We start from the raw sequence: 20480 nt of genomic DNA, 5'->3' as shown, positions 1-20480 counted from the left end.
GCAAGGAGGCAGCTTCGCGATTATCCTACTGCTGAAAACCTTGTAAATTTCAAGAAAATCAAGTCCCAAGGTAGGAGAACACGCAGACAAGCCAGGAGAGACAGCTGGAAAACATTTTTATCAAGTATCAACTCGTACACGGATGAGGCCAAGGTTTGGAGCAGGGTCAATAGAGTAAGAGGACGACAAACACATCCACCTCCCCTGGTACACACGCAGGGAGACAGCCTTGAGGACCAAGCGAACCATCTGGGTGCACATTTTGAACGTGTGTCCAGTTCCTCACACTATTCACCAGCATTTATAAGATATAAATCAGCTATAGAAAAACAAAAAATAGACCGAAAGAGCACTGGGAACGAGCCATATAACCTACCTTTCTCCCTAGCAGAGCTGCATGCATCACTCACCTGTTGCAAGCAATCTGCCCCAGGCCCTGACCGTATACTATATGACATGTTGAAAAACCTACCCTCTGAAACGAAGAAAACCCTTCTCTGTCTCTATAATTCTATATGGACCTCCGGCGAGATCCCCTCTGCCTGGAAAGAGGCCATAGTGATCCCCATCCTGAAGCAGGGCAAGGATCCATCGTCGGTATCGAGTTACAGGCCCATAGCTCTAACAAGCTGCCTCTGCAAGGTCTTCGAGAAGATGATAAACCGCCGTCTGATACATTTCCTAGAATCAAACAAGCTCTTTGACCCATACCAGTGCGGTTTTCGCGAGGGTCGATCCACCACTGACCATCTGATACGTATTGAGGCACAGATACGTGAAGCTTTTGTTCACAAACAATTCTTTTTATCTGTGTTCCTAGACATGGAAAAGGCCTACGACACCACATGGCGGTTTGGTATATTGAGAGACCTTTCCCACTTTGGTATACGTGGTAATATGTTAAATGTCATTGAAAGTTAGCTGCTGAATCGCACATTCCGTGTTCGGGTTGGCAGCGCTTTATCACGACCTTTTGTGCAGGAAACTGGAGTCCCACAGGGTGGGGTGCTCAGTTGCACTCTCTTCATTATAAAAATGAATTCCTTGCGTCTATACATCCCACGCAACATGTTTTATTCAACGTATGTCGATGATGTACAGATTGGATTTAAATCATGCAACCTTGCAATCTGTGAGCGGCAGGTTCAGCTTGGTCTGAACAGGGTGGCTAAATGGGCAGACGAGAATGGGTTCTGCCTAAATCCACAAAAGAGCACCTGCGTACTTTTTTCTCGAAAGAGAGGACTGTACCCTGACCCTGACATTGACCTGCAAGGACAGAGTCTACCTGTAAAAACGGAACACAAATTCTTAGGCATAATTCTTGACACAAAGCTAACATTCATACCACACCTAAAACATCTGAAAAACAAATGCATGAAAACAATGAATATTTTAAAAGTGTTGTCACGCACTACATGGGGTAGCGACAAAAAGTGTCTCTTAAACTTGTATAAAAGCCTCATACGAACACGCCTAGACTACGGGGCCATAATTTATCAGTCAGCCACCCCAACCGCGTTGAAGATGCTGGACCCCGTCCACCATCTAGGTATTCGCTTGTCTACAGGTGCCTTTAGGACAAGCCCTGTAGAAAGCCTTTACGTGGAATCCAATGAGTGGTCACTCCACTTGCAGAGGACCTACACAGCTTTTATGTATTTCCTTAGAGTGAATGCAAACAGTGAACATCCCTCATATTCCACCGTAAATGATTTGTCCAGCTCCCACCTCTTTCATAACCGACCTGCAGTAAGAGAGCCCTTCTCGTTGCGTGTGAGAAGTCTAGCTGAGGAAATGGATGTCCCACTCTTTGAACATCGTCTAATGACACCAACTATAGAGGTCTCACCGTGGCAGTGGCAGATTGTAGACTGTGATTTGTCTTTTTACATGTTACGAAGCACGCCCCGGTTACACACATTCAAATGCACTTCCTTGAACTGCAGCATAAATACTCTTGTCCGGAATTCTACACCGATGCATCAAAGTCTCATGCTGGCGTCTCTTATGCAGCGGTTGGTCCATCATTTTCAGATGCCGACGCCCTGCACCCCCTAACGAGCATTTTCACAGCAGAGGCTTATGCAATACTGTCGGCTCTTAAATACATCAAAGAATCGAAAATACCAAAAGCAATCATCTACACAGACTCGCTGAGCGTAGTAAAAGCCTTAAAATCTCTTAAGAGGCACAAAAATCCTGTAATAGTATCGCTTTATTCATTCATATGTAGTATTTATGCATCTGGGCAGCATGTTGTGGTGTGCTGGGTGCCAGGACACCGAGACATCGAGGGAAATGTACTGGCAGACCAGCTTGCCACATCCATCAAGGCAAAAGCTGGCAACACATCTATGCTCGTCCCTGTTCTCGATATGAAGCCATATCTACGCAAGAGACTTCGAGTCCACTGGCAACGTTTGTGGGACGGCCAGACTCATAACAAGCTTCATTTAATTAAGCCCCGTTTAGGGAACTGGCCATCGACCACGAATCCAGTGTGTCCTATTCTGTAGGCTCAGAATAGGACACACTTACGGCACACATAATTACCTGTTGTCTGGAGGCGAACCCCCGACCTGTACTAGATGTGGGGAAGCACTTACTGTACTTCACATCCTAGTACAGTGTCCAATAATAGAACCTGAAAGAAAAAAGCACTTTGTTCAAGCCTATAAAGAGAATATACCCCTTCATCCAGCGATGTTTTTACATAACGACCCGATATTTCAGAACGATTCAGTTTTAGCCTTTTTAAACGACATCGACATTTTGCAAGTTCTTCGCCCGGGAGATTCGTAGCGGCATCCTCTTTCAGAGGACGCTGCTGCGCCCGCGTATTTGAAATGCACTCTCCTCCAGGCCCTTGCTCCTAAGGGTCTCTGTGAAGCAGTAGTGCCTTGTATCGCTTGCAACTTTTTATGCTATATTCATTGTGCCCCTATCACGTCATAGTCATGATTTTATTAATTTTGTCTGTTTTACGCACCTTTAGTGCGCCGGATTTTAGGCCCTTTACAGCCACCCTACACCTACCCACTGTCATTGATCATACCATTGCTCACTCAGTACAATACGTCTTGGCGCTCTTTGGCCATACCTGGCCCTTGCGCCACAAAACAACATATATCATCATCATCATACTGCTCCTCAGTGCCGGATCTACAGAGAAAACGAGCAGGTTACGCTGTGGCTATTCGTCATATATATGGTGTACTGAACAAACGGTGCATACAATACTACATGAAGCAGAACACTCACTTTCTTAGGTTGACTGTGTCCTGTTGTCTGAAGTACCCGACGAGCAGGTCTACGCGCTCTTTGATTGCACGAATGGTCAGGTTGCGCAGCACAGCGCGCACCACATTTCTCAGCACATCTTCCCACGCTGCGGGGTTTCCGTATGGGTCGGCAGAAACACAAATCTTCGTCAATACGAAACCGCTTTCTTGCCTTGCTCTGCGCAGACGAACATGGCGTAGTTGAAACCGACGGCATGGTCAACATCTCCTTGGAAGCAGCCATCTTTGAATGAGCAACTCCATGCACACGCGAGAGAGGGCGCGGGCATCTACCACCTTCGCTAGCGGTGACGCTCCGCGCTCCGCTTACGCAGCTTGTAAGCGGACCGTGTTTCCCGTTCCGCTAGCCCGCTTGCGGCTAAGCGGAGGACGCATGCGCATTCGTGCTTCCGCTCCGCTCAGCAGCTAAGCGGAGCGTCAAAACGCTAAACTAAAGCTCTCTATTATCAGCGACATGACGTTAGCTGCTGCTTTGTAGAAATGCCAACGTGATGGGAGTGCCAAGAGTTAGTGGAAGAGCGCCCTCCTTTCCCCCTTAGTTTTTCACAGCGCCATCCGCGTATCGCTCCGAGTCTGTTTCAAGGCTGTTTGCCATGCGTTCCTGGGTTCCCTTCCATATTGCTCATAATAGTACGTTATTGCTAAGGCCGAAATGAGCCTCTACCCATTGCATCCTGGCTAGATATTGTCACGTAGTAGTGACGGTAAATAAAACAGTCGCAAAACTGTGTATGACGAAACCGGTTGGTTATTGGGCGAACCTGTGCCCACAAAAGCAAGCTACACTCAAAGCACAACGATAGCGGCGAACACAGTCGGCAATCGTCGAAAATCTGATCAGCGGCAAAACGCGTCGGCTTTTATACCTGAGTCATCGAAGGTTCCAGAATAATCCCTGGTACGCGCGTGTCTTCCAGAAACTTCTAGACAATTCGCGTCGCTCATACAATCAGATAAAATAAGCGTCGGTGAAAACAGGCAACAGAAAGAAGCATCGATAACGTTCTAGAAACTTCCGATGCAGGCGCGTCCTGCGCCGAGCGATAACGTTTACCATTTGTTAGCCGGTGGAAAGCGGCCATCGGCGACAGATAAACATGTATACGTGTCAATATTATCCATAGCCAGGCCCCTAGCCAGGGAGGGGGGCTATGGGCTAGGGGCCTGCCTCTCCCCTTCCACCCGCCGATAAGATTTTGATCTTCACCAAAAATAAGTACTGAAAAATAGGTACTTTCCACAAATAGTCAAGGCCTTCGGCAATTGGCAGATTTGCATTATTTGATTCATACACAGCTTTCCCATAGCTATTAGTGAGTGAGTGAGATAACTTTATTTCGGTCGAGAGAAGACGCTGGGGGGACCCCGCGCCAGCCAGCTAGTCCCACGTAGGGACCGCCATGCCAAGCTTAACGGCCAGATCGCAGGCACTCTGCCCGGCCATGGTTTGGTCACTGAGTTCGGGGCTGCCCAAGACCGCAGCCCATCTATCCTCGCTGAAGGCGGAGCTGATGGCTTCACACTCCCACAACAAATGGTCCAATGTTGCCTTTGTTCCACAGGCAGGGCAGTCCGCACTGGGATACCTTTCAGGGAATATAGCATGAAGAACCGTAAGGTTAGGACACGCATGGGCTTGTAAAATTCGAATGGTCGCCGCCCACGCCCTGCATAAGGCAGGGTGTGGGAGAGGGACTACTCGTCTTGACAGATAGTAGTGTTTGGTGACCTGATTGAACGTGAGCAAGGGTTCCCCGCGAGGCAGGGGGACTTCGGAGGCGACGAGGTGATTGAGTCCTCTTGCGGCCTCCTGCACGCCCTCCTTAGGGTTAGAGGGAGTGCCCTCGGTCAACTGCAAGTGAGTAGGAAACCAAGTGAGAGAATGGGGAGAGATACTTTTGACGCTTTAGCGAATGTGGAGGGCCTGAGGGGAGACCATCCCGGTTTGGTAGGCATTATAATGGCCACCTTGGAATCTCCATATATTGCCTCTGTGTGACCATCGAACACAGCCAGCGCGATTGCAACCTGTTCGGCTACCACAGGCTTCGAATTGGGTACCGTAGCGCAGCAAGAGATCCTGAAATTAGAGTCGATGATGTAGACTGCGAATGTCTCTTGTTGGACATATGCGGCATCCTCGAAGCTTGCCTCAAGGGGTTGTTACGGACATGCTAGAGTAGAGCTCTACTCCAGGCCTGATGTCTGCCGACGTTGTGTGCGGTGTGTATATTGTGGGCAATGGGCGTGATGTGCACTTGACAATGCTTGCGCGCCTGAGCGCAGCACACCACAGAAAGGCTAATGAGTTATTTTAAGACGCGATTGAACTTTGTAAATGTGTAAACATCACGATAGCCGAGGCTGACAAGATTCGCTACACAATGAAAAACATCGATGATGGTGCCTTCCAGATGCTGCTGGACAGGAATCCGCGCACCAACCTTGAATTTCTTATCTTTGTCCGAGCTATTACCAACACAAGACACAGCGCACTTTGACGTGGCAGCTTCCGTACGCGACGACTTACTACAGTCATGTGATTTCTGCTCCAATTTCTCCAAAATACTCCAAAAGGCCAATCCTGATACATTCTCTATCTTGCGCTCCAAAGCTGCTCCAAAAGGTGTTTTCTGCAATTTTAAAAACGAACTAATCTAAACAGTGACACCATTCATCATACGCACTCGTCATGTGTGCACATGGAGGAAGTAAAAGGTGGGCGTGAGAGTAGGGCTGCTACATGTTTGAAATGGGGTGGCTCCGGCCATGGCTGAAATGGCGCTTTCAAAACGAAGAGGTGAGAGCACACAACTTTCATAATAACGCTACATGGAAAGGCACTGTGCTGGTACAGCAAAGCCTTTTCACGAAGTGGCTTTCCTGTGGTTTGGTCAAGGGATGTATGGTGGCAGAAAATTTTGTTGAATTGGGGCAATTTGCTATGCATACAAGATGCAGGACGCATACAGGACAAGGCAAGATGCATGCACTGAAAGATAAGCATGGTAATATCATCAGCAATTTCGATGACATAGTAAAAGCACCGGAAGAATTTATACTGACCTGTACAGGTGCCCAAAACTGCCAAGCTACTTCCATTCGAAATAGTGATGAACCGGATACAGAGGCTCCTTCTATAACTAGCGATGATGTTAGAAGGGCCTTGAAAGACATGACCAGGAGAAAAGCTGCTGGTGAAGATGGATTACCAGTCGATTTACAGACGAATAAAATTGGGTTGGAGTGCATACGGCAGGCACAGCCAAATCCTGGCTGGGAGCTTACCACTGTCGTTGAAAAGAAAAGTGCTGAACCGGTGCTAACATATGGGGCAGAAACTTGGAGGTTAACAAAGAAGCTCGAGAACAAGTTAAGGACGGCACAAAGACGATGGAACGAAAAATATTAGGAATAACGTTAAGAGACAGGAAAAGAGCGGTGTCGATCAGAGAACAAACGGGGATAGCATATATTCTGGTTGACATTAAGCGGAAGGAATGGAGCTGGGCAGGTCATGTAATGCATAGGATGGATAACCGATGGACCATTAGGGTTACAGAATGGATACCAAGAGAAGGGAAGCGCAGTCGAGGTCGGCAGAAAACCAGATGGGATGATGAAGTTAGGAAATTTGCAGGCGCAAGTTGGAATACGCTAGCGCAAGGCAGGGGTAATTGGAGATCGCAGGGAGAGGCCTTCGTCCTGCAGTGAACATAAATATAGGATGATGATGATGATGATGATGATGATGATGTTACGCATGCTACTGAGCTTCTTTTTCTTCGTTGCACTGCCCCTATTTTGCTGTTTTCGGCTGGTGTAGATTAGCGAGTGAGCATTGCGCACTCCTAATGCTCTTCCGTAGTCGAGTTCCCGGCTATTTAACGCCCAGCCTAGAGATTAGAAAGGTTTGTGGCCATACCATTGTGATGCTGTAGTGCTCGTACTATCGTCATCACAGCTTCATTATCTAATTTGATCGTCATTACTTAGCCATGCATGGGATTCGCATGTTTCAGCGCCGCAACTTTATGTTGAGCTCAATAATTCTTGTAAAAATGTGCTTGTTTCCCTTTGGGCTCCCTCCTCCTGTAATCTCTCGTGCGTCTCTCAAGGGCAATTTTTCCACTCGGAAAAATGCATTTAAATGCTCCTAAAGCTCATTTTTTGCTCTGAAATGTATATTTGGCTGCTCCAAGCTGCTCCAAAACGGCATCGGCCAATCACATCACTGCGACTGAAAACGTCTTCAGGCGATGTGGCAGGTACGGAACTACCGCAGAGGGTGTTGACCTCCGACGATCCAATAGGAAGTTACAACGGGGTAATGGTGTCGTAAGGCTCCACAGTGCCGAGAGATTCACCGCGAAGCAATGTAATCGGGAATGGGAAGTGGTTGTATACAGGAAGGTGAGTCGCACCTGCTTGAAGGCCAAGCAGCGCAGTTGGGAGTGGTGAGATGTGGCGATGAACGAAAGCAGTGCAAGGTGTGAAGAGTACGGTAGAGTCGGATACAACGGAACAGGATACAGGTGCCAGAACGGATGCATGCGGAGGTATCTGGATGTCGTCAGTGAGGGACAACTTGGTGCAGGAAAGCGAAACGTCGTCAGATATGGCGTTGCCAAGCGAACAAAACGCAACATCTGCACGGGAGCAATCAATGACAGCTTGGTGACGGGAGAGAAAATCCCAACCTAAAATAATATCGTAGGAAGACTGGGGAAGAACGATGAACTCGACGAAGTAGAGTACTCCTTGAATTTCAAGTCTAGCGGTGCACGCAGCCACCGGTTGGACGTGCTGTGCTGTGGCCGTGCGGAGTAATGGACCGAAAAAAGGCGTCGTGACTTTTCCTATTGAGCGGCATAGTTTTTCGGCAATCACAGATATGGCGGCACCTGTGTCAATGAGGGCAAGCACAGAGACACCTTCAACAGCGACATCAATAACGTTGAGCGGCGAAAGAGGGCTTGAGCGTTGCGACGATGACGCAGTTCTTGCCTCGGGAACTGCGCCACTTAGTTTTCCGTGTCTGCGGTGGAGGGACGTCGACGCATCGGGGAGAGCGAGCGACGACGAGGAGAAGGAGAACGGCGGTCAGAAACTGGGCGATGGTTTGGGCGGGGAAAGGGTAAATCGCGGTCGGGAGCGTAAGACAACGGACGGTCGTACGCTGCTGTGCGTGGGTCTTCACGTGGATGAAGTGGACGGCGGCGGCACAGGCGTGCAACGTGTCCGGGAATACCACACGAATAGCAGATGGGCCGATTGTCCGCTGTGCGCCAGGGAATAATTACTCGATGGACCGGAGGTCGTGGCGGCGTGGAGGTAAAAACAGGGCTAGGCATCGGAGGCGGAGCCCGGAACGTCGGTGGGCGTGGTCGTTGCGACACGTCGGCGTAAGTCAATGGGGTGGCGAGTTGAGGCACCCGCTCTAGAGGAAGGACCTCGGACACTTGTTCTTCTATAACGTGTCGTAGGGTCCGACTAAGAGACGAACTTGACTCCGGCGGGTTGGAGATAAGGGAGAGCTGGCGAGTAACTTCTTCCCGGACGAAAGCCTTGATCTGCGAGAGGAGGGTGGAATCTTGAAAAAGGAGAGCTCAAGCCGGACAACGAATCCTCATGGGGAACAGGACGGCGGGTGAGGAGGCGTTGACGGCGGAGTTCGTCATAGCTTTGGCATAGTTCAATGACTTGGGCAACTGTAGAGGGGCTCTTCGAAATCAGCATCTGAAACGCGTCCTCGTCGATGCCCTTCAATATATGTTTGATTTTATTGCCCTCAGGCATCAACGCGTTTGCAGAGATCGATTACATCTTGAATGTCGCTGATAAAAGTCTCACCAGGATGCTGAGAACGCGACGTATGTGATTAAAATCGTGCTTAAATTATACAGTGCGCCATGACTAAGCTTAGCTGACCCACAGATTAACGTTGCTTGCCCAAGAAGTTGTGGTGCGCCCTACTGCGCACTAGCGGTCCGCAGCGCTTATTCTCCTGTTAATTGCCTGTTTATTCTGGGGCATCGCGAAGCTGCCAATGGGAATTTCACGCGCAGCACAGGTACGTGTAAATAAAGTCATCTTGGCAATAATTGCAACAGCAGCTGTGAACTGCGCATGCTAGATATAGGCAATATCTGCGGTTTCTAAGCGAAAGTTCTTGCATTTACGCATACAAATCTAAACATGATCAGCTCAAACCTGCGCGAGTGTATTTTTTTTCATCTATTCACATTTAATGTCGCAGTGACCATCAGTTCAAGGTTGGCGTTTCACTTAGTCGCCCGAAAACACCCGCCCGAGTCTTTTTATAAAAATACCACCGCAGATTGAAACCAGCTCGGACCTTCCATCGTCACTAGGTCATTCAAGACTACATTTACCGATCAAACTGAATACCTATATTATTTTTTGCATGTTTCTCTTGTTTGTCCTTATACTCAGACTTCTTAATTCAACTAGACCCTAATTTTTTCTAATATTTTTTCTGCCTAACAGAAAACAAGTTTGCGCAGGTCTTTGTGGATAGCATTTTGACTTGTGCGAACCACGCTACCCCTTGAAGGACAGTGTCTACTTAGTAAAAGAGCGGAATGGAGGGCATTGCATACGATTATTAGGGAGTAATTTCTAGCAAGCGTCAAGAATGCAAAAGTGCCACAAGCACTAGTGCACATATGGCTGCAATTAAGATTGCGTTTGATAAACTGGCAGAAAAGTTGGTGGATAGAGGGAATGAGACAAACACCAGGAAAAATTTTTTGTCGCTGCTTTCCTCTCTCCTGTGGGTGGACAGGATGAACGAGCACCAGCACGAAATAGTCTGTTCCTTTCGCGTGTAAAAAATGCACACGGCACTTAATAAAAAAAGGGCACAACTTCAGCCATAGTGCGTAGAAAATGTGTTGCGCAGCCAACACTAGCCGAGGAAGTACGGTCGTCCGGCAGGATGTCTTCAACAATGCTCATGTAGATATTGGCACAGGCTATATTGTCCACGGTGTACTCTTCTAGGTGCTCGACCACAATTTGCGGAAGGCAAAGCAGCTGGTCTGATGGCACTTGGAAAAAGTTATTTCGGTCAGTGCACATGGCTCTCGGGAGGTGCTCCTCAGTGTTTTGAGGCAGTCCTTGCAGCTAATTTTAGAAAACTTTTTTGCACTCTAGCCACCAAGGTAGTCCAAAATGCAGTCCTTCGTTAACTCCGGACGATTCATATATTGCATCCACTCAGCCGGCTCAAGTAGTATATCGTCCAAAAGAACTGCCAGGGTATCAATCTGAAACACAAATATCTTGCTCTATCACTCAGTGAATGACATGAGGGAGAATTTTTAAACACCAGAAAGCATAATAGATCTCCACTGCATTTAAAACGAGACGTGTTTGCCATTATCATCAAATGGCTAGATAATCATTATCACATACCTATACAGTGCACAGCTACTCTGCAAGTTGTTGTGCTGTGTGGTATTAAAAACTTTACCAGGTTAGCAGTAGGTTCTTTATGCTGAAATAGATCTTGCATTTTTAAGAGTAGGCGTGGACCATCTTCATTTTAGTCAGCGCTATCACTTTTTCGTTTGGATCATTAAGCGAAAAGTAAGCACGTTCATTGCAAATGCCGCACTTCAAGTAAACCTCTAAAACACAGACACTGTCGCGGTTTATAAAAAGAAGAAAAAAAACATCAGGAATGGGGGCTTACCGCACTGAATTCGTGGACTTCATGTTTGCCGTCATGATGCACTAATCTATAATCTCGCGGCCCGATAGCTTCTGAATGGTTTCCTGCATGCCACGTTTTTTCATTTGGCGGCGCCTCCACTTTTGCCAGCTTCCGCTGACACGAATGAAGTTGTTGCTTCACAATGCGAAGTTGCGCCTTCACCTTTGCAGCTCTGAGGCAAAGCAAACGGCGTGCTCTGTTAGGCACTCTGCATCAGCACCGCCAAGGCCATTCACAGTTCGAACTTCATCTGCAAAGAGTGACCAGGAACGAATATCGTAATGAGAGTGATGCCAGTTTGCCTGCGTAGTAATTTCTTCTTCGGCTGCATCGGTGACGTCTGCAGTTGCGACGGCCGCAACTTCGGCTTCAGCGCCGTTTGAAGATACTGCTCGTCGCCTTTTTGCAGGTGGGCGCCTTGTCGCTGCATACGAACGTCCTTTGCGCTTAGACAAGTACACAGGTACGCCTTGGAAAATCCTCGGAATGGCGTCTTCTACCAGTTTGGGTCGATGGCGTGGCAGTGACACAACGTTTCCATTCACTGTACGCACGTCCGCAAGAATAATGTCTCCGGCATCAAAATGTTTTTCACACGCGCGAAAGTACTTCGATTCAAACGAGAACCCGGCAGTCTCTTGTCGCGGGATTGCTCGCTTCCACCTGTCGCGTAGTTCCGGGTGGGCTGGTAAACAGAATAGGGATACTTTTTCGTCGACGCCCTTGTATCCGGAGCTGCAGCCTGGCTCACAACAAGTGTTAGGCATCACTGCTATGGTGAATTACGAAGTGTCGATGTCACTACATGGAGACACACGTTCAGACGAAACAAAAAACAAGCGCGCACAACAGCACGCCACGCCGACACTCCGCTTTCCGGCGGCAGCGGCCGCCTTCCCCGTCGCCCTTCTAGCGACGCCAGCGCCGCGGTGCCGCAACTGCGTGCGCTATATGAAGCTCTCCCATAGCGTTACGCGAGAGTTCCATGACCAGGAGAAAAGTATTGAAGGACCCTGGTAATATCGACAAGAAAGTGCCCTTGCATCTCTCTGCCTTTTGCCGTAGTGTTTAGCCTCATCTCAATCAAGCATCCCTCAATCATCTCATCTCAATCATCCCCATTTTTTTACTTTCAAGACGCTCAAGGTCACAATCGGGTGCGCATCAGTTTTATCCCATTCATGACTCGTGGCAGCTAATGCTTTGAGATGGGGTGATAGACTGCATGGCTTTTGGGGTCGGCATACATTCTTTAGTTTTTTCCCGAGGCTGCATTCTGTAACGCTTTGGTGGCCGAAGAATTCACTTTGGCGGTTGTATCACGTTTGGGCGGTCCGCTTACGTAATGAGAACGAAAGGAAGGACTGAGGCCAATTTACGCGCTGGGTTTTTTCTGTGTGTGAATATCACAAACCAATGGAAAATATAGCAAATTCGGAATGCTTCGGGCTCTGAACGCCGTTCTTTCCCGTGCGCACTGCACACACAGGCTCTGCACACGGCGCCTTCAAATCACCCCGAAGCACCTCCGGCTACTTCGATTCGCAACAGACGACGGATGTGGTTTCGGCATGATTGACATGTGAATGACGTCATCATAATATGCGTGCACGCCCCAAGGCGATAGCGTCATCCAGGCTCTGACGAAGCACTGCTCGCTAAGCGAATTCTTCGAAAACCGAAGCGTTACAGAATACGACCCCTGTTGTAGAACGCTACGAAGACCCAGCTCGACATTCACTGCCTTCGAGGTTTGTCTAAGCCATAACGGTCAAGGTTGTAACGGTTCTTACCTAGTAAAAAAATGTCACAGTTTCGCCCTAAGGGCGAAGCAATGAATGCGATATCAACACAGCAATGTCATACGAAGTAAGGTGAGCGGCTTTGGTAGCAATATGAATTGTAGTAAACATGAGCTGATTAAGTAAGCAGGTGTGCTGCGGCGTAAGTAGACTGACATGAAGACAGACTGGATGACCACGAGAAGGCGCGTGTGAAACGGTGGTGTTGATGAGAAGCGCTTCCCGTGGGCAGCGCGCATGCGAAGGGACACACCTGTAGCGCTGCACTGCCGATCCGGGCAGCATTACATGTGTAGCGTGCGTTGGAAAATGTGACCCGACTATTACTAACTGAATGAACAAGCGTGGTGTGAGCGCGCACAAACAAACATGAATAGATCACACTGAATGACTGCAGACAACGACTGTGAAAACGCTGGCAGCAAGCGCATATATACGCCGCAGCAGCGGGCGAAGGTACGTGCGGTCTGTCGCTTCAAGAGAAACTGAGCGGCGAACGCACAGTGCATAAAGGTCAGAGCCGTGTGGAGATAAGAGACGGTGCGGCGAGCGACGAGCGCGGTTGTTGGCAGAGGAAAAGTGCGCCCCCCCCCCCCCCACTCCCTCCGGCGCTGGCTTCCCGCTTCCTTTCTTGCGCGTGGGAGAGATAAGAGACCGTGCGGTGGAGCGACGAGCGCGGTTGTTGGCACAGTAGAAGTGCCCCCCCCCCCCCGCTCCCTCCGGCGCTGGCTTCCCGCTTCGTTGCTTGCGCGTGGGAGATTGAGTGCGTTCTCTCTCAATGATAGCGCGCGTCCCAGCACGCTTCCGCTCGGGCATACGGCGCGCGGTGAAGATTTTATCTATACGGAAGCTCACGGCGACGGCGACGGCAGAAATCCGGTTGAAGTGTCCATATAATTGCTATCGCAATAAAACGAAACTGTCTTAATGCTATCGCTGTCGTACTGTCATCGTCTTGATCTGTCGCACGCACAGGTTTGCGTCACACACCAATGCTTGCTTTACACAACCATGTTGGTCCAATTGTTAAATATTCTAAATACGTCTAACGGTGCTACTAACAAAACGCTTTGCATAATACCGATTCCCACAGTGCGTCGGATGTACATACTTTTGTTTCAGTACAGCCCACACTGCCGGCACTAAGTGTGCTTATTATTGCTATAGCAATTACATGGACACTCCAAGCGGATTTTTGCCGTCGCAGTTGTCGTCGCTGTCAAGTTCGGTACAAAGTCCAAGGGCGATAAAATTGTCGCCGCGCGCCGTATGTTCATGTTGTTAACGTGCGACGTTCAGTCGGATACCCCGGTCACGCACGCCAAGGTGGGAAGCGGGAAGGAAGGGCACAGTCTTCCAGTCGCGCACAACGCTCCGGAGGGACGACGGGCTGCTGCAGGGGCGGCGCTACTGCGGCTGCGCGCTCCCGCCGCGGGCTGAATGGCTCCTGGGGAAGGGGGGGGGGGTGTTTTGCGCCGCGAGTGCCCACCCGCGCAGCTGTATCTAGAAAGCCATCTGCGACGGGGGCAGGGTCCTCCATCTCTGTGTTTTCGCGGCGAAGGTCGCATTGATGGAATTGCGGGCACTAAGCTCAATCCACTCGTTGCGTTTTCACAGCGAGTTTCCGCGGTCATCGAAAGGGATGCGTTCATGTTTTATTGTGCGCGCGTGACACCGTGCTGGTTAATTTAGTTAGCCTGCCTATGTTTACAAGTTTACACAGCCTATAAAAACTACTATTGTAGCGACAAACACGGACGCAAGCAAAAGACAAGGAAGAGTGTTGTTGGTGCTCACGCTCGCTCTACTTTGCCTTTGACCAGACCGCTTTCGTGTCTCCTGAATATTTAGATAAATCCCGCCCTGATCTGAACGTCTGCTTGTATTTGGTGGAAGCCGCTGGTTTCAGTCGTCACCCTGGAACTCCGTACCCGGACTTTACCTCCTACCTCAGCTATGCCTGGCGACATGGCGCCGCTAGAAGCTACGCCCCCCACGGCTGTCATCTGTTCCGGCACCGAAGACCACGACGTGGAGGCCTGGCTGTACTCCTACGACCGAGTGAGTGCGCACAGCAAGTGGGATGACGCCGCCAAAGTAACCAACGTCACTTGAGCGATGTTGCGCATCTATGGTTTCGCAACCACGAAGTTGACATTGCGAAATGGTCGTCTTTTAAGACGCGCTTCGCCGACCTGTGCACAAGCTCCGCGCCGAACAGCGTGGTTGCGTGGTTGCACCCAGAACTCCGGCGAAAACTTTACCGCCTACATTTAAGATGTCGTCAACCTCTGCCGCCGCATCAACCCTTCCATGTCTGAAACTGACAAATTCAGCCAAAATATGAAAGGAATCGAGGACGACGCCTTCCACATGCGCGTTGCGAAGAACCCCCAAACGGTCGCCGACGTGATTCAGCTCTGCCAAAGTTGCGACTAGCTGAGGAAGCAACGTATTTCCACGCGGTGCTCTAAATTCGACGCGACCAACACCTCGGTTGTCATCATTGGCGATGAGTCTGTTGTCCGCAATTCCTTGCTGCAGCAAATACAGCAATTTGTTCGCGAAGAAGTGGCACGGCGATTATCCCTTGTGTTGTGCATCTCGGAGCCTACGCCATCATTCGCTCCGTCACTTCGACACGTCGTTCACCAGCAAGTCTCCGAGGCCCAGTGCCTCATGCAGAACAGCTACCGCCTGTCTCCGCCCCTCTGTCCTACGCTGAATGGCAGCCACGCCTCGGGTTTCCTTCGACACGGATCGCGGGAAACCGCCAAGTGCCTTCTACGTGGCACGGCCTCGTGTACGTCCGCCCCGCTCTCTTTCTTGCGTCCCGTCCCACCACCTTAAAACCCTTGGCGCACTGCAGACAACCGGCCAATGCGCTAGTTCTGCCACCTTCTTGGGCATGTCGCACGCTTTTGCTATCGCCGCGACTTCCGCACACGCGACGGCGACCGAAGTCCAGTCTACACTCGTCCTGAGCCACCACCACACCCGGTTTCGTCTGTCCCGGCGCCTGAATCTCTCACATCGAGTCAACGCGTCTTCGGCTCAAGCCGGTCGCCATCCCCCCGTCGCGGTTCACTTTCGCCTATGCTCCGCCGCCCTCAGCCCGTCCTTCCCGAAAACCGACCGTCGCAGTTCCGGAGGCAAGAACTGCGTTCGTGTCGAAAACGGCAAGACCTCGGTGTTTTCAGGCAAACGAGATCAACTTGTGTATTGAGGGTGTCGCTGTACAAGCGCTTGTTGATACCGGAGCTGCTGTCTCTGTGCTCAGTGGTGAACTATGTTATGATTACGCTAGATTACCATACCGCTTTCTGACGTCTGTCTGCGTACGGCAACCGTGCACCACGTCCAGCCTTGTGTGTCGTGCACCGCTCGTCTTGTCATTCAGGATGCTTTATACGTCGTTGAATTTGTCGTGTTGTCACAATGCTCATGCGACGTCATTCTGGGCTGGAATTTCCTTCCCACACATAATGCCGTTGTTGAACGTGCGCACGCTGAACTTGCGTTGTCGCCGATATGTGATGTCTCATCTGAGTCGTGCTTCTCTCCCTTTCCCCGAGTGGTCATCACCACGGACACTGATATACCTCCTGTCTCTTCTGATCTCGCGCCTTTCTCTTGCTACTCCGCGCCCTACTCTACAGTTATGTTTTCACCCTCCGAAGCCTTCACCTGTCGCAAAAACTTCCTGCTTCCTTTCACCGTTCTCACGATTGAGAACTTTTCTGAAACCATTTATGTTACCGATTGGTTATCGACATAGGCTACTTTATTCAGTGGTGAATGTCTGATTCGCCTTGAGGACATTGACTCCGTTTGTCCTCGTCAATTGCCCGATGATATGTTTGACCTTCCTGTCACCAGTATTACTTCTGCTACATCAGCTGCTCAGTTGCTTCGGTATTCTCAGATGTCTTCAACGAATCAATTGATTCCCTACTCTCCGACAACCAGCGCACCCAGCTCTTGGAGCTCGTCAACCGTTGCAGGGCATCTTTTGACCATGAACAGCCTTCTTTGGGCCGCACATCCGCCATGGTTTACCACATTGACACCGGCACCCATGCACATCTGCGCCAGCGCCCGTATCTAGTCACGCACGCAGAACGCCGTGTCATTGACGACCAGGTTAATCATATGCTTCACCGCGGCGCGATACAGCCCTCACGCAGCCCTTGGGCCTATCCAGTCGTACTGGTGAAGAAAAATGACGGTAGCGTCAGATTCTGTGTGGACTTTCGGCGCCTTAATAAAATCACAACGAAAAGATGGTTATCCCCTGCCCCGAATCAACGACGCCCTCGACTGCCTGCAAAGAGCAGAGTTTTGCTCTTCCTTGGATCTTCGATCGGGGTACTGGCATGCATCTATGAAACAAGCTGAACAACCCAAGACTGCATTTGTCACTCCCGAAGGGTTACATGAGTTCAATGTGATGCCATTCGGCCTTTTCAATGCGCCTGCCACTTTCGAACGCCTCATGGACAACACCCTTTGCGGCCTCAAATGGCGCACGTGCCTGTGTTATCTGGATGACGTCATAGTCTTTTCGAGGGATTTGATTCTCATCGCAACCGCCTCACAAGTGTTCTAACTTGCCTTAGACATGGTGGGCTGCATTTCCATTTAAAGAAGTGCCGTTTTGCTGCACGCCTCCTCACCATCTTAGGCCACGTTGTTTGCAAGGATGGCGTTCTTCCCGACCCTTCGAAGCTTCGAGCCGTCGCCGAGTTTCCCCAGCCGACTACCATGAAAAATTCCGCAGTTTTATCGGCCTTTGTTCGTATTTTCGCTGGTTCGTCCGCAAATTTGCGTCAATAATCGCCCCTTTGACACAGCTCCTTGCCGACACCCAAGACGTATTGGCTTGGTCTCCCGCTTGCTATGACGCATTTGTCACTTAACGCTGTCTCCTAACTTCCCCTTCTATATTGCGCCATTATATTCTGGACGCTCCTACAGAACTCCACAAGAACGGAAGTGGTGTCCGCCTCGGCGCTATTCTTGCCCAATGAAGTCTGGGTTTGACGAGTACGTTGTCTCTTACGCCAGCTCACCAGAAGAGAAGCAAACTATTCTGATACTGAGAAAAAATGCCAAGCCACTGTATGGGCGATCACAAGATTTCGACCTTATGTTCACGGCCAACCTTTCGCCGCCGTGACTGATCACCATGCCCTGTGCTGGCTGTCTTCCCTCAAAGATCCATCTGATCGCCTGGCTCGTTGGGCGACTTCGTCTGCACTACTATGACATTCGCGTCGTCTACAGGTCTGGCCGTAAACATACAGATGCCGACGCCCTTTCCCGCTCTCCATTGGCCCATGAGCCTGGAGCTGCGTTTGTCCCCAGCTACCATTCTTCATCCCTTACAAATGCCGACATGCCATTCGAGCAGTGCCAGGATATTTGGATAGCCGCAATCATAGAGTTCCTGTTTGAGCCGTCGCCGCGCACCACGAACCGCACGCTTCGACTAACTGCTCGTCACTTTGCCACCCGCGATGGGCTTCTGTACCGCCGAAATAGCCTATCTGAGGGCCGTAAATGGTTGCTCGTGACCCTTCGGCGTCTGCGTTCCGACATCTCTGCTTCCTTTCATTCTGACCCGCAATGCGCCCATGCCGGCGTATTAGAGACCTACGCCCGCCTGCGGCTTCGGAACTACTGGCGTGGAATGTACCGCTTCGTTCGACAGTACGTCCGCTCGTGCTCCGAGTGCCAACGCCACAAGTGCCCACCTTACGCAACGACTGGCCCACTTCAACCCCTGCCCTGTCCCACCCGACCTTTAGACCGCATCGGAATTGATTTGTACGGACCCCTTCCGAGTACTCCAAATGTTAAGCGCTGGGTAATAGTCGCTGTGCACCAACTCACGCGCTACGCCAAAACTTCAGCGCTTCCGTCTGCCACATCACGTGAAGTGGTCTTATCATCCTTCATAACCTCGTTCTCCAGCACGGCGCGCCTCGTGAGCTACTGAGCGATCGCGGACGTTCCTTCCTCTCCCAAGCCGTAAAACCCACTTGAATGCAACATAGTACATAGTTCATCGCGATAGCAGCGCATATCATTCCTAAACCAAGGGAATGACTGAGCGCTTTAATCGCACACTAGGCGACATGGTTGCCATGTACGTTTCCGCCAACCATGCCAAATAGGACCAGGTACTACCCTTCGTTACCTATGCTTACAACAGCGCCACTCAGTCTACCACAGGATTCTCCCCGTTCTTCCATCTTTAAGGCCGTGAGCCTTCCTCCTTCATGGGCACGATCCTCCCATATCACCCCGATGCCTCCGGATCCACGACTCTATCTGAAGTAGCCACCTATGCCGAGAAATGCCGCTAGCTCGCGCACTCACTTACCGCGCAGGACCAGGCCCGGCAGAAAACTGTCATAGTCATAGACATAGAAAGATCGTCTCCTCTTCGCCGTCATATTCACCTAGAACATTGATGTGGCTCCGCGTTCCCTTTTCCGCTCCCGGCCTTTCCACAAAGCTGCTGCCTTAGTATGACGGTCCGTAGCGGGTTCCGCGTCAGACGTCCCCTGTCAATTATGTCATTAAGCCCCTTCAGCTATCTACGGACCAACGGCGCCGGGGCCGGGACACGGTTCATGTTGAATGGCTGAAACCGCACTATGACCCGCCAGTATCGCAGTTTCCTTAGGTCATCAAGCTGACTCCCTTTTCAACGGGGGTAAATGTAGCGGCAAACACGAAAGCATGCAAAAGGCGAGGATGAAGAGTGTTCTTGGTGCTCGCACTCGCTCTGCTTTGTCTTTGACCGGACCGCTTTCTTGTCACCTAAGTATTCAGATAAATCCCGCCCTGACCTAAACGTCTACTTGCACTATCCTTACTTCGTATATCTGCCCACGATATACTGCTATCGATTGCTAGCAGTATAGTGCTTCGGACGAAACTGCGACTTTTTATGTTTGATTTCAGTTTTCTATACCGCACTTTGGCAGGTTGTTAGAGTGCGGACTATAATGGTGTGAAATGTTTTAAAAACGATTTTATTGCGATAGCCCATTATATGGACACTTCAACCGGATTTCTGCCGGCGGCGTCACCATCGTCGTCGTCGTCGCCGTGAGGTTCCGTATAAAGTCCAAGGGCGATACAATCGTCGCCACGCGCCGTTTGCGCGCGTGCAAGCGCGCGGGGGACGCACGCTATCACGGAGAGCGAACACACGGCGGAAAGCAAACGCGACTGCCGTCGCGCGAAAGGCCGTGGGTGTATAGGAGGGAGGGAGGCGGGGCGACGCTGTGCTGCGTCACCAAATGCGTATCTTGCAACCGGGCGCAAGAGGAACTGGCCACTCTATCTCTTACGCGAAAGCAAGAAAGCGGGAAGGCAGCGCGGGAGGGAGGGGGGGTAGCTTCTACTCTGCCAACAACTTCGCTTGTACTTTGCCCTGCTGTGGCGGTCGCCCACACCGTCTCTTAAAAGCGATCTCCACACGGCTCTGACCTTTGTATGCACTGTGCATTCGCCGCTCAGTTTTTGTTGGAGCGATAGACCGCCCGAACGTTCGCTCGCTGTGGCGGCTTCGCTCGCTTGCTGCCAGCGTTTTGACAGTCGTTGTCTGTGGTCATA

This window comes from Dermacentor silvarum, chromosome 7, assembly GCF_013339745.2.
Source record: "Dermacentor silvarum isolate Dsil-2018 chromosome 7, BIME_Dsil_1.4, whole genome shotgun sequence".
In the NCBI taxonomy this organism is placed as follows: domain Eukaryota; kingdom Metazoa; phylum Arthropoda; class Arachnida; order Ixodida; family Ixodidae; genus Dermacentor; species Dermacentor silvarum.
This window is presented reverse-complemented; position numbering follows the sequence as displayed.